The sequence below is a fragment of the Otolemur garnettii genome, unplaced genomic scaffold (genome assembly GCF_000181295.1).
Source record: "Otolemur garnettii isolate 467f Iridium unplaced genomic scaffold, OtoGar3 scaffold00068, whole genome shotgun sequence".
Taxonomy (NCBI): Eukaryota; Metazoa; Chordata; class Mammalia; order Primates; family Galagidae; genus Otolemur; species Otolemur garnettii.
In genome coordinates, this window is record NW_003852463.1 from 5452150 (window position 1) to 5466564 (window position 14415).

A 14415-nucleotide genomic window follows, 5' to 3' on the forward strand; every position below is an offset into this window, starting at 1 on the left:
TTAGACGTGTGACTGATAGGCTGCAACTGTGTGTACTGAAAATATGTAAAAGGGTTGGCTGTGGACTGTGTATACATGTGTGTAAAAACCTCTGTGAGATGCTGCTGTTGCCACTGAACATGGAACACACTCTAGTGGATTTTAATCCTAGTGGCTAGTTCTGTGACACTGTATGTATTGTACAACTGATGACAGGAATAAGACTGCTTATTTGTTAAATTTTATTGTTTTGACCAGAGTTAATTTCAAAATAAAATTTTAATATCCTACCTTAAAAAAATTTAAGAAATAAAGTAGATGCCTGTAACGCCTGTCTGTTTGAACAGCTCTGTGAGGAGGTGGGCACAGAGCACACACGTCTTCTCTCATCCACAGAAGTAGGATGACCTTCTAAAGGTAGATGGCTGCCCAGAGTTTGGGGGTGATGAGGGCCACTTCACAGACTTCTTTTAGAAAAATAATCCCCACTGGCAGCACATTTCAGTGACACAGAACGGGTCGCAAAACTTGCTTACTTGTGTGACATATTCAACCTGCTCAACGAACTCAATCTGTCACTTCTGGTGAGAATGACAACTATATTCAAGCTGGCAAATAAAGTGGCCACTTCAAAGCCAAACTGGAATTATGGGGGCAACAAGGGAACATTGGGATTTTTGGCATGTTTCAAACATTAGCAGAGATTTTGCAAGAGAGAGCCAGGGCCTTCTTTCTCCCAGCTGGGGCGTGATCACCTATCTCAGCTTTCCAAAGAGTTTGAACATTACTTCCCAACCACAAGAGAACCCCCCAAACTGGGGAGGAAAGAATCCACAACCCATCTGTGAATAAGCCAGATGAATCAACTGTGTCTGTGCTAGAGAAGGATCAACTACTTGACATCACAAATGACAATAGCCTTAAAAGTATGTTTGAGATGACTCCAAATCTCTAGACGTTCTGGATTAAAGTCAACACGGAATATCCTGAGATTGCCACAAAGCACTGAAAAGTTTGCTTCAATCTCCAACATCTTTGTGAGGCAGAGTGTTCTGCAGTGACAGCAACGAAAATGAGAGTACAGAGTAGCCTGGACGTAAGCAACACACTTCAGGTGTCACTGTCTCCCCTCATCCCTGGATGGGACCGTCTAGTTGTAGGAAAACAATCTCAGGGATTCCACGGATCCTGCATTATGGTGAGTTGTTTAATTATTTCATGATATGATACATTACAAATGCAATAAAAATAGAAATAAAATGCACAATAAATGTAATGCTCTTGAATCATCCTGAAACCATCCCCACTTGTACATCCTAGCATGTTAAGAATTAAAGGTAGGTAGGAGAATTGCTTGAGCCTAGGAGTTTGAAACTTGCTTGTGCAACATAGTAAAACCTCATCTTTACCAAAAAATGGTTTTCATTAGCCAAATGTGGTGGCACCCACCTATAGTCCCAGCTACACAGGAGGCTGAGGCATCACTGGAGCCCAGAAGTTTGAGGCTTCAGTGAGCTATGATGACACCACTGCACTCCATCCTGGGAGACAGAGTTAGACCCTATCTAACAACAACAAAACTGGAAGGAATATTTATTGAACTTCTTGCTTAGCTAAAGAGTTTTCAGGAAAGCTCAGAGGTAGAAATTACAACCTTACAGGAGCTTGGCCCCAGAAGCATTCTGCTTCGTTCTCTTCCTTTAAGGTCTTGATCTTGCATCTTTTCATCTTCCTTTGCTCTTCTTTGTTTTTCTTTTTTTTCCCTTCATTTGGAAAACTGCTTTTTTTTTTAGGACACTATTAAAATTTATTTTAAATGCTTCTTTGGGGAAGGAGACACCATACTTCTACTCAATGAAGAGAAATATTTTTACAGTAGCCTTTTCTTTTTTACACCTATTAAGCCATGAATTCATTGGGAAAAGATTCCAGTAACTTATGCACCCCGCCCATTCATCTGCTTCTCTTGTTTCTCCTATGTGCTACACTACACACCTGTTAAGCCATGAATTCACAGGGAAGAGGTTCCAGCATGTTACGTTCCTGTTCCATTGGTTCTCTTGGTTAACCTGTGTGCTACACTGTGCACCTGTGATGCCAAGAATGCATAGGGAATAGTCTCCAGCACCTTATGCCCCCACTCATCTGGTTCTCCTGTGTGTTACACTGTATGACTGACTGTTAGGCCACAAATCCACAGGGAATAGGTTCTGCAGGCCAGGCTCCTTGCCATTGGTTCTTACAAGCACACTTCTCTGGGTGGAGCAGACTAACGTTTCAGTTAAACCCAGGGACCTTTCTCTTTGGCTTCCATATTTTTCTGATCGTTTTCCTCCACGCATTTTAGGAAGCTGTCTCGGCCCTTAGTGTGCTTAATCTGTTCATTAATCCTCTTGGCAAGACTCTTTCCCTTAACTTGAAAACTGCTTTTGTCCTTTCTTTCTATGGCTACATTCATATAAGACACCTAAGTCAGAACAGCCCTACTGAGCCCTCCCCAAATTCCTGCCCCACAGAAAACATGAACGATAATGAAAACATCACTGTTGCTTCAAGCCATTAAGTTTGGGGATGATTTGTTGTGCAGCAACAGTTAACTAGGACAGTGGATCATGAAATCAACCTTGTGTATCACGACTTTAAATATTAAGTGTAACAGAATAGAATGGAAAATGTAATGATAAAAGTGTTACTGAGAAAAGTTTGTCAAATGTGTACATTTGCGTCTGTGTATGCTGACTCAAATAGTATATATTTCTACAAGTCATGCAAATTTTTTTTAGGTTTTAAGAAACTAGATTATTATTGCAATTTCAGAAGCTACTAAAACCAGCCCCCACTGAGGCTGACATCATCTCAGTGAATCAAAGAGGCTGGGAATTCTAGTACCTTATAAGCAAGCTACAGGTGGGCCCATTTAGTCTTATCATCTAAACTGGGGGCAGATGTGCCTTCTGCCTGGGACAGCAAGAAAGAGGGCACTTCCTAGAAAGCAGTGTCCACAGGTGGGTCTTGTATGTTCTACTATAAAACCTGGTACACTGATCCTCTGGGTAAGTACTCTGCTGCATTAATGGAATTTCTGATACAGTTTAAAGATAAATTTCTCCATTGGGGGGGGGATTCTCCATGGAACTCCTTAACCAGAATCACTTGGGGGCATATAAAAATGCAGATTCCTGGGTCACTTTTCAAGCTTACAGTATCAGAGGCATGGCGTTCAAGACTCTGCACCCTAAATCAGCTCCCCAGGGGATCATAGGCACACTAACCTTTGAGATCTACTGAGTCACAGGGAGGACTGTCAGAGTCTTTGAAATTCAAATTCCCCTAGAAAATAAAGTTAACTCTATCATGCAAAGGCCTTTATGTCAGAGTACTGACAGGTCTCTATGGCACCATGAATGGAAATAGCCCTAATTATCAAGAAAGCTCATCCAGAGCACCTATAAATCAAGAATCAAGGCTGGAAACACCTTCATTTGGGAAAAAGGAGATTGTATTCTGAGAAGGTGTGTGTTTATGGAGAAATTTAAGGGGGGGCGTGTGTGTGTGCAAACATGCACTTGTGCATGTCTGTGTGTTTGCCTATATGTGTCAGTCTTTGTGTGTCTCTGTGTGTGTCTGAGTGTAGATGTGTTTGTATGTGTATGGATATGTGTGTAGGAGTTCTGACAAGGCCCTTTACACAAGGTATTTTGTGATAAGCTCCAGGAACATTCCTACATATTCAGATCATTTAAGCTTTGCCATATCTGGGTGTTTTTCTCACCCACCCACTGCACATACAGGTCCACACAAATACACATACTTGTAAATTTCTACCTCCTCTTCTTTTTTCTTTATTTCCCAGAATAACATCCATATTAGTTAGATTCACCAGCCTAAAAGGAACTTCAGAGATCCTAGAATTGGATGCTTTCTTAAAAAAATTAATAATAACACCTTTTAAAAATCATCAGGACTTGACAAAATGCTGGGAGGCTGCTTGGATTCAACCAAACAGCCAAAATGGTTTCATGGGAGAGTTAAGTGCTACCCAAGATGATCCAAAGCTTCTTCATATGTTGTTTTATCTCATAACATAGGATAAATTAAATCATTTTTATTACATTAAGAGCAAAAAGCACAATCTACGACCAAAATGTGTAATAAGACAAGAGACCTAACACAGAATGGTATCAGTTGGTAGCCACCGCCCACATGTGCAACACACACGCCTGGTGTTACCAGCCTGGAGTCATTATCCCTTACAGTGTCATTATTATCACATAATAATAACAATATATGCATGTCTCTATTTTATTCCATGCGCTTAAATACATTTAACAAAAAATATTGTCTGCATTCTTTTAAGAGTTGTTTTGCTTGGTTATAGGATGTTTACCATCGCTTCACAAAACACCATATGTTTGTGTGTCTGTGTCTATGTCTGTGTCTGTGTGTCTATGTCTGTGTCTGTGTGTCTATGTCTGTGTCTGTGTGTCTGTGTGTCTGTGTCTGTGTAGGTCACTTGACCTCATTTTTAGTAGGCGAAGCTGAGGCCAAGATAACCTGGCCAGGATCATAGATTATTTTTTGCTTCAGTCTTTCAGGAGGAAAAAGGCCTTGAGGAAGATTCACAGGCACGCTAACTACCTCCTAGTCTCTGATCCTGAGAAGCCTTTGCTGGGATTCAAAGGCAGAATCAGTAGAACTGGAATTCTTCTATTACCAGAATTTTAAAGATGGCAAGTATTTAAAACAGATCTTCTCCTTGGATCTTATTTAAATCTTTCACTATTTTCTTAATATGCATAACCATCCAGAGAATTTATAAGTAACTTTTGGTCTAATTGGGTGGATCTAATTTGTCTGAGTGTGTCGTTAATACTAGCGATAGACTTGGGAAGTGGATACGCTCCCATTTACTGTGACAATGCTGGCAAAAATCCCAACCAAGTCAGATCCATTTGGCTCCACTGTTCACTTGGCACAGTTACACAGAGCCAATGGGATAACCAGTCGGTGACAAGCTGCCCTGGTTTCCCTTGAGCTAACTCTGGGAAGCAGGTGAAAAGCAGGCATTTAGTTATAACCTTACATACAGTGACCTCTACAGCCAGGACCTGGAGACACATGTGAGAATCATGGTGCCAACCTCAGGAGCGTCTCTGCCCCACCCTAGCTGGCATTGTTTGGTAAATACAGATTACAAGTGTGGACTAAGAAATGGACACTGCAGAGGAGCTTAGGAAGTGAAGGATGGCTAGAAAGGCATTTCAGTGAGCACAGACACTCAGAGGGAACCACCACACACACACCCCAGCAGAAGGAGTGGTGCCAGACAGAGCAATCTCGAGTAGTTATTCTCAAACTTGAGGTATGCATAAATTTCTTTTGAGGGAAGGGAAAGTCCAGGCCTGAGACTTTCCCACTGGCCAAAGCCCACAGATGGAGAAAACTCTCAACTTTGAACTTAAAAACACCAGTTTGGGGCATCACTTAGCACCAATGTGAGGGTAAACTCAGATGCAGATGAGAACTCTGAAATCACATTAAAGAATCTATTTGGGGGTGGTACTATGGTTCAAAGGAGTAGGGCACTGGCCCCATATGCCGGAGGTGGCGGGTTCAAACCCAGCCCTAGCCAGAAACTGCAAAAAAAAAAAAAAAATCTATTTGGTTAGCTGGATAATCCAAAACATGTTTATATTAATTTTTTAGATGATCACAAAATAAAAATACAATATTGAAAATTTACAGCCTTTTGGCCAGAGATGCCATCTTTCAGTAATTCACCAAAATGATGAACACAAAGAGAAAAAGGAGAAACACCTGATACATGTTCTCCAGGCCTTTTAGAAAACATGGAGTTGTTCCTTTGGCCACATACATGCGAATCTACAAGAAAGGTGATATTGTAGACATCAAGGGAATGGGTACTGTTCAAAAAGGCATGCCACGCAAATGTTACCATGGCAAAACTGGAAGAGTACACAATGTTACCCAGCATGCTGTTGGCATTGTTGTAAACAAACAAGTTAAGGGCAAGATTCTTGCCAAGAGGATTCATGTTTGTATTGAGCATATTAAGCACTCTAAGAGCCGAGATAGCTTCCTGAAACATGTGAAGGAAAATGATCAGAAAAAGAAGGAAGCCAAAGAGAAAGGTACCTGGGTTCAACTGAAGTGCCAGCCTGCGTCACCCAGAGAAGCCCACTTTGTGAGAACCAGTGGAAAGGAGCCTGAGCTCCTGGAACTAATTCCCTGTGAATTCATGGCATAAAGCATATAACATAGCACACAGGAGTCCCAGTGGACCCATGCTTTTAGGTGCAAGAACCTATTTACTCTCTGTGAGCTCATGGCATAATAGGTGTACAGCATAGCACACAGGATAACCAATTAGACCCCATGTAACAGTGATACAAGGTGCTGGAAGCTATTTCCCATGAATTCAAAAGTCAATGTTTTGTCACATTCAATGGCAAGGTGCCTCCCTGAGCCACTGGAGCCTCTTCCCTATGAATTCATGGGATGGTAGTTAAAAATAATAGCCAAAAATGTGTGTTGTTCGTTCACTACAAATGTGATTTTCTTTTTTTTTTTTTTGCCACAAAGAATTATTAAACCAAATTTTAATGTATCCTCAAAAAAAAAAGAAAATTTACATAGAATACACAAACTCGAAGAACACACCTGAGGCCTTCAGTGGTTCATGAACCCCAGCTGGAGAACCATTAGATGGACTAAGTGTGGACTTGTACAGACGGCTGTGACCTAGAGAATCAAGGTGGGTGTGCCACGCTCAGAGAGCAGTTTGACTCAGGTGGAAAAAAAATTCCTCCCCCTGCCCTGAGAAATAGCAGATTTGGATTGACAAATAAGGTAGGGAGCTGTTGGGCCTCACTTCTGGACACTGAGTCTTGTGACTTTTAACACACTTCCCATCTCACTCCATCAGCCATGATAGACAGGCAAAGCTAAGGGTGCACTAAGGCCCTCTCACTTACATGTGTGGAGAAGGGGGTGGGGGAACCAGGGGCAGAACCATGTATGTGGGGGTGGGGGAACCAGGGGCAGAAGAGCCCATCCTTGAATGAGCTGAGGACGACTGTGCTCAAGGCTAGGCTGGCCCTGAATAAAGGAGGAATGGGATGGGGTCACTGGGTTCAGGGACACAAACTCAGGACTTCCCAAAGTCACCCTCCAAGTCACGATAGAGAAGCAGAAGATTAATACCTCAGTGGTAACCAGACTACCCAGTCTATGTTAGCCAGACTAACACAGCTGCTGTCTGCGGAAAGGCCAGTCACTGTAGTACAACCAGAGACTTCCAACTCAAAACTCTGCAGATAAAATCTGACTGTAGAAAATGGAAAGATTCCACAATCCCACATAGTGTGGAATCCAAAATCGGTCAAGAAAAGTGCAAGCAAAGATATGACTTAACCCATTATCGCTTAGTTTTTTTAATCTGAAATAAAACATCAGAAAATTGAACCTAGTAGTATTTAAAAGAATGATATATATGGGCGGCACCTGTGGCTCAAAGGAGTAAGTTGTCGGCCCCATATACCAGAGGTGGTGGGTTCAAACCCGGCCCCAGCCAAAAACTGCAAAAAATAAATAATAAATAAATAAGAATTATATATAACAACCAAATATGATTTAACTGAAGAATGTAAAAATAGTTCTACCTTATAAATAATGTTAATGTAATTTGTTACATTAATAGATTAAGAAAGACAATCTCTATGAGCATCTAAAAAAAGAATTTCACAAAATTCACTGCCCATTCTTGGGAAGGAGAAGGGGAATTTGTAGGAAACCACCAAAAAAAAAAAAAAAGAGAGAGAGAAAAAGCTTCCTGAACTGGATAGTTTACCATTAACCAAAGAAAACATTACACTTGAGCTGACCACTAACAGCATTTACTAGAGCCAAAGAACAGACAAGGATGTCCTCTATTATTAATATCAGAACACTGTGTGAGCGTCCTGACTGCATCAAACCAAAAACAATGCACACAGGCTGGGCGTGGTAGCTCACACCTATGGTCCTAGCACTCTGGGAGGCCAAGGTGGGTAGACTGCTTGAGCTCAGGTGTTGGAGACCAGCCTGAGCAAGAGTCAGACCCATTTCTACTACAAATAAAAAACTAGCCCAGCACTGGGGCATCACCTGTAGTCCAAGCTACCAGGAGACTATGGCAAGAGGATTGGTCAAGCCCAAGAGTCTAAGAGTGCTGTGAGCTATGATGACACCACAGCACTCTACCCAGGGCAACAGAGTGAGGATCATGTCAAAAAAAAAAAAAAAAAGAATGCACATGAAAAGAGACAGTCATGGCTTGGCGCCTCTATAGCTCAGTGGTTAGGGCACTGGCTGATAGATTCTAACCCAGCCCAGGCAGCTGAACAACAATGACAACTACAAAAAAAAAAAAAAAAAAAAGCCAGGCTTTGTGGCAGGCACCTGTAATCCTAGCTACTTGGGAGGCTGAGGAAAGAGAATCAAACCCAAGAGTTTGAGGTTGCTGTGAGCTGTGATGCCATAGCACTCTACCAAGGGCAACATAGTGAGACTCTGTCTCAAAAAAAAAAGAAAAAGAAAAAGAAAGAAAGGAAAGGAAAAGAGTCATTATTTTCATTATTTGCAGACAATCATCCATCAAGAATATCTAAATAAAACAATTGGCAAAGAAAACTAATAAGGGAGTTCACCAAGGTAACCTGAAATTAAATCACTAAGAGCAAATCTATAGAGTATCTATATACCAATAACAGATTCTCCCCTAGAGCCTCCAAAAAAAGATCATACTGCCCATACTTTGATTGTCAGACTCTGATCTCCAAAACTGTAAGATAATAGGTTTGTGTTATTTTAAATCACCAAATTTTTGGTGGGGTGGCTCACACCTATAATCCTAGCACCCTGGGAGTCTGAGTTGGGTGGATTGCTTGAGTTCAGGAGTTCAAGACCAGCCTGAGCAAGAAAGAGTGAGACCCAGTCTCTAAAAATAGCCAGACATTGTGGTGGGCACCTACAGTCCCAGCTACTTGGGAGGCTGAGGCAAGAAAATCATTTGAGCCCAAAAGTCTGAGGTTGCTGTGAGCTATGACGCCATGGCACTCTACCAAGTGTAACAAAAGAAAACTCTATTTCAAAAAAAAAGAAAAAAGTTTGTCATAATATTTGTTGCAGCAGAAGTTCAAAATTAATACAGGAAAGATTTGATATCATAAAAATAACAATTATTCTTAAATTATCCATATAGTCAGTTTAATTCAAATCAAAATCACAATTTTTTATAAAACTCATAGACTGACTTCAGACCTCCACCTAGAAGAGTAAATGTACAACATCTATGGCCTTTTTTAAAGAGAGCCACCATGTGCATAGTCTTGCCCTTTTACCTATCAAGTCATTCTATAACCCTATAGTAATAATATTACTAGTATATGAATAGACGAATAGAACTGACTGCCATGTAAATTGAAATTCAGTATATAATAAAGGGGCACTTCAGAATGGAAGGAAAAGGATGGCCAACTGACAAATGGTATTGGGCTATCTGGTTGGAAAAAAATAAAGCTAAATTTCAACTTTACATCATACCCTCTAAGATAAACTTTTTTAGAAAACTATGAAAGTATTAGAAGAAAGCATGCAAAAATGTATTTAGGCTCTTGAGGAGGAGGAAGACCTCAAGAAAAACACAAAATATACACGTCATAAAGGGATTAGCTTAGTCTATTCAGGCTGCTATAACAAAAGACTATAGGCTTTGCACCTGTGGCTCAAGTGGCTAAGGCGCCAGCCACATACACCTAAGATGGCAGGTTCGAATCCAGCCCAGCCCGCCAAACAACAATAATGGCTGTAACCAAAAAAAATAGCCAGGCATTGTGGCGGGCACCTGTGGTCCCAGCTACTTGGGAGGCTGAGGCAGGAGACTCGCTTGAGCCCAGAAGTTGGAGGTTGCTGTGAGCATGATGCCATGGCACTCTACCCAGGGGGACAGCTTGAGGCTCTGTCTCAAAAAAAAAAAAAAATGTAAACCAGGTAGTTTATATACAGTATTTCTCACAGTTCTGAGATCTGGGAAGTCCAAGATCCAGGTGCCAACAGATCCCATGGCTGGTGAGGGCCCACTTCCTGGTTCATAAGTAGCTGTCACCTAACTGTATCCTCACATGGTGGAAGGGACAAGGAGCTCTCTGGGGTCTATTTGATAAGACATTAATCCATTTATGAGGGATCCACCCTCATGACCTAATCACCTCCTAATAATATCACATCAACAATAAAGTTTCAACATTTGAATTTCAGAGGATGCAGCCAGTCTATAATAGGGAGAAAATAAGAAATATAATCACTTATAAAAGAAAGTAGTCCATATACCCAAAGATGCCTTAAATACAGTCAAAAGGAAAGTAAGTTTTTTTTTTTTAAATGAGAGGGATATCCCATGTGACATGGAAAAATATCCAATTGAGAAACACAAACCATAAAACACTGCCTATAGTATGGTTACATTTGGGTAAATGAGAAGCCACAAAATTCCCTACTTTTATAGAAATATATGCATAAAAGTGCACCATGGAAAGTGTGCAGTATATGGCTTGGCACCTGTAGCTCAAGAGGCTAGGTGCCAGCCACATACACCGGAGCCAGTGGGTTCAAATCCAGCCTGGGGCTGCCAAACATTAGTGACAACTACAGCCAAAAAAAAAAAAAAAATAGCCAGGCATTGTGGCAGGCACCTGTAGTCCCAGCTATTTGGTAGGCTGAGGCAAGACAATGGCTTAAGCCCAAGAGGTTGGTGTTGCTGTGAGTTGTGACACCATGGCACTCTACCCAGGGCGACAGCTTGAGACTCTGTCTCAAAAAATAAATAAATAAATAAAAATAAACAAATAAGTTTTTTAAAAAGTGTGCAGTGTAATACACACCAGATTGAAAAAAGTGGATATCTTGGGAAAGACAAGTGGAACTGAACAAAGATTAAGCAGGATGTTGTTGCTTTGACCTGAATTTGACATTTTTTAAATATGTATATTTCTGTTCATTTGAATAATTAAAAATAAATTTCTAAATTTATTTAATGGCCACTTCCTCCAAATCCTTTGATTTTATAGATCTATTAAATTATTCAAGAAATAAGAGTAGGGGGAAAAGGAAAGCCAAATGAAGTCTTAAGCAGCTTTGATAAGATTGCTTTAGACCCAAAAAATGACCTTGGCATTTTCCTTCCAAACCAGCATTCTCAGAGAACTAAATTAGTCATCAGATTGTGTGTGAAATGTAGAATCCAAACATGATTTGGATACCTTTGAGGGACATTTTACCAGGATCTGGGAAAGCTCTATTAATTATCCCCACCCCACACTAAAATTCACCTTCCTGACCCTCAGCACTTCAGTTCATTTTATATGTTCTCTCCCTTAGATCATGACAAATTCAACAAATTCTTAACACTCAGCTCCTCTTCTAGACATCCTTTGCAGATTAATCTTTCCCTTGATGTACTCTTTTCTGCCACTTCCAAATATTTTTTGGAATGAGGAAGACCTGACTAAATAAACACATGTAGTGGTTCTCAATGGAGTCATAAAGTCATACTGCCCCTATGAGCACTTTGGAAAGTTGTGAGGGTTAAGTTGGTTAGGGCGGTGGTAATTATGGTGACACCATTTTCCTTATTGCTGTTTTGATGGGTGATGGCTGGGGTGCTAGGCATCCCAAAAAATGCAAGACAATGCCCCACAATCAATAATTGTCCTAGGTGGGGTTTGAACATCAAATTGGACATTTACATAGATGAAAAAACTCTTTTTCAAAAATCTGAGCCTAGAACCTAATTCTATTATATATAAACTGTTAGATCATAACCTGAATTTTCTGGAAATATAACTACTGTATAAATCAAAGGAAACTTATACTTTGTGCCTTCCAGAACTTTATTCAGAGTTGTCCACCATTATGGAAGATGCCATTGCCCATGGCAATTCCGCCTTTATTTTTGAGTCTCTGAGACAACACAGATACAAAACAATGTAGTAGTTGTAGCTACTGCATTAATGCAGTTCTATAAATGGGTAGAAATGCCTATTTTATCACATGTTCTAATTAGTCATGCCTGAATACTCAACTACATGCTGAGAAATACATACTAAGATAATGAGAAACAGTCATGGTGGCACCAGATCATGATGTTCTTAACACCACATAACAATTCTCAGACAAGGCTATATTGTGACCAAATTTGGGACATTACAAAGACAAGGCCACTCTACAATCACAAAAATGACTAAGTACCCCCTCTTTTCTGACTAATGACTGATTACTGCTTCAATACCAATGGTAACTCTGCTAAGCTTTAATCCTCACAAGAGCCTCACTAGAATCCTCCTAGATAAAAATTGAGATACTCAATCAGAATCACTCATCATAATCCCATATCCCATAGAATCTCCTTCCAACTCAGCCTAACTATGGACCATTGGGATGTGTTCTCTCTCCCTTCATGATGGTCACATGTATTAAAGTAGTGTGCAGGGCCCTTAAAAAATACTTGGCGAAATACTGAGAAAGTAGAAAGATGAACACAATTTAGCCTTTTTAAATCATCAAACCATCTTTATAAAAGTGTACCTCCTTTTAAACCTTGTCAAAATTTGCAGTTTGCTCTAACATGGAGCATTACCATCAAACATACTTGACGGCCCTAAAAGTGACCTCTTCCAGCTCCCAACCTCTCTGCCCCTCAGCAAAATGCTTCTTCAGCCCTGGAGGACACCAAGTCCTATCCATCTTGGTGTCCTCAGACTTGCCATTCTGCTCCTGATGTGCTGCAGGTGCTCATTTGGCCAAGTTCACAAACTCTCACTGGTCAGATCTTGCTTCTGGGGTCTCTCCTGGCATCCCACAGCTCTCTACCTTTTACAAATGATACCCCTCCCAATTTGTAATGATGCTCTTGATTTATTTGTTGGAGGGACATGGGCAAGGCCACATCTATTTTATCTACCTCTCTTAATCTCCTCATTAGTGGTCTCTTGTTTCATCTGCTCCATTCCAACTTGCTCCCAGGCCCATCAGCTTCCAACCTCATGGTTGAAATCCAATTTATAGCCTCTCTTTGCTCCCCCCACATAGTGTCTTCAGTCATGACCTCCATTTCTTTAAACTAGTGGGAGGCAATGTCCATCCTGCTTCTCTGTAAGTGAACAGTTCCCTCTGCCCCCACCCAGCTTTACCCAACCAGTGACCTCTACCTGGCCCCAGAATTTCCTACAGAGTTCTCTCTGCCCCTAGAATAAGACATGTCCAGGGACTTCAAGTTTGAGCCACAAACTTCCAGAGGCACCATTGGGTTGCTGAGAGGAGCAGGCAACAACTCATGCCAGTGTCTGCATATTAGTATTCAGAGGAGAGAGGACCCCCCTCTGAGCTCACAATCTGAGTGCTGGAGGCCCAGGCTGCAGAGCGTGCAATGCCAAGGCCTTCACTGGAGATAGCAGTGCGTGGCCACTCAGATCTTCATAGGCACTTATGAATCTACATAGGCAAAAGGCCCCACCATCTTGAGTGAGACAAAGTACAAGAAATCTTCAGTATTCACAATAGTCATGTTCTGTAAAGTTGGTGGGAACACAGTATTAGAATTATCTGAACTGCAGCTCTTAAAGGGAAATACAGGGCAGGTTCCTGTGAGCCTCTGGTCACAACATTTTTGTCAACCAAGCAACATATTAACCTGGCTCTATGCATGTTTCTCTTTAAAGACATCTTATTAGATATGTATTGTTGATTCATAATATTGAACTCAGCCAGCAAACACCGTAACTCACACCTGAACAAAGCAAATCAGATGCAGCTACTTTCTCCTAAGGCTCATCACAGCCTTCTTATGCTTCAGGACACTAGAGCACTACATGTGGGGTCCATTTTAATTATGAAATCACCAACAAAAAGCACAATAAAGCAAAGAAGTGGCACTGAATAGACTACAAAAATGATGTTTATTTACGGTCTGAGAGCTAAGACATCTATCATCTTCTTTTACTTGGGGATATGTGCAGTGGGCAACTCAATTTTTTCACTGCTCTGTGTGCCCAAAATGACTGTGCAAGTGCCACAAGTATTGATTTTACAGTGACAATTTTTAGCAAGTAGTTGAATTCAAAAATATGAAGTCAACCATACCATTTCTATCTCAGCTCACAGGAGGAGGCAAAGATGGGCCAGCCCACCTTTTCAGACAGACAGCCCTCTTCAGAACACTGAGTGAAACATTCCCCTCCCTGAGCAAGCACTACCAACTGGCTACTCACATCCAAGGCCAGAGCACCAGGGCCAGCCAACCAGAAAGCAACCGATGTATACTACTGGTCCAGAGCTTCCCTGCTATCATATGGCCCTGGCTGACAATTCTAGGAACAGATC